We start from the raw sequence: 1,167 nt of genomic DNA, 5'->3' as shown, positions 1-1,167 counted from the left end.
CTCCCTGATGGTTGCTGCATACGCCTCCCGACCACGCTGTATTAAAAACCTACGCGCGTTGATAAATTGTTGTGGGTACGGGTTGTGCGCCACCATCACCTGGTCAATCGTTTCTATAACGGCGCGATCGAGGCCTTGGATCATGTTCATACGGCTTCGCACACGTGCATCCATGTCTGGATCGTTAAAGTAAGCTTGGGCATACATGGAACGACCGAAGATAGGAGGTAAGAACGATCCCATGCGGTGGTACGCTGACCCTTGTACACGGAAGTTGTAGACGCCATTTCGTGTCACACTTTCGTCAACTTTAAGAGGCCGAGACCGCGTTAAGCTTCCATGGACGTAAAGCAAATACGTTGTTGTCGGCCCGGATTGACCAGATGAAAGTAGGGTTTTCGAAACGTGTTAGAAGCGCATCAGGTGCTGTTCGCGAAGTCGGAACGAACACCAGTCCGTTACGACAAAAGCATCCGTCTGTCTCTTGCGGAAACTTCCGAGCGTTGCAGTAGTGACAAACTCGCTCGTTCTCCCTGTTGTCGTCAGTGTAACGCGTAAAGTAGTGGCGTCCCCCGGAAACCCTGGAAGGGTCAAAACTTAGGTGGTGTGCGAGGTCCTTCTGAAACTGCCGAGACCGCTGGCGGAACCGCTCGTGCTCTTTTCGCTGATCCCTTTGTTGTTCCGTCATGGCTTCTCTTCGAGCTCTGTGCGCGACTGCGTTCAGCTCGCGCCCTGCTTGACGGTGCTCATCCGTCATGTCTCCTCTGTGGTTTCTCCGTGAAGCCGTATTTAGATCGCGCTGAGATTGACACTAATCATCTGACATGCTTTCCCTGCGAACTACGTGTTCCACTGCATCACGAATCCTTGCATTTTGACTGACCCCCGCTGGTCTTGTGGCTCTGTGGTTGGCTTGCGCGTTGCGGCTATATGCTCGATGAACTGAGAGGCCTTCTAGCTCCTGTCGACCCCGTCGGACCCTCGCTTGTTCGGCGTTTCGGCTGCGGTCTCGAATAACCTGGGATTCGGATCTGTTAGGTCTGCGTATGCGGTTCCTCTCCGCGTCTTGCTCTCGTGCCCGTTGTTTTTGTGAACTCGTCATAGCAGCTCGCCTGACCCGGGCTCTTTCCGCATCACGCACACGTGCAGCTGTGGCGCTATCGTCGA

The sequence above is a fragment of the Phytophthora infestans genome, genomic scaffold (genome assembly GCF_000142945.1).
Source record: "Phytophthora infestans T30-4 supercont1.11 genomic scaffold, whole genome shotgun sequence".
NCBI classification, from domain to species: domain Eukaryota; phylum Oomycota; class Peronosporomycetes; order Peronosporales; family Peronosporaceae; genus Phytophthora; species Phytophthora infestans.
Note: the sequence above shows the minus strand (reverse complement) of the source record.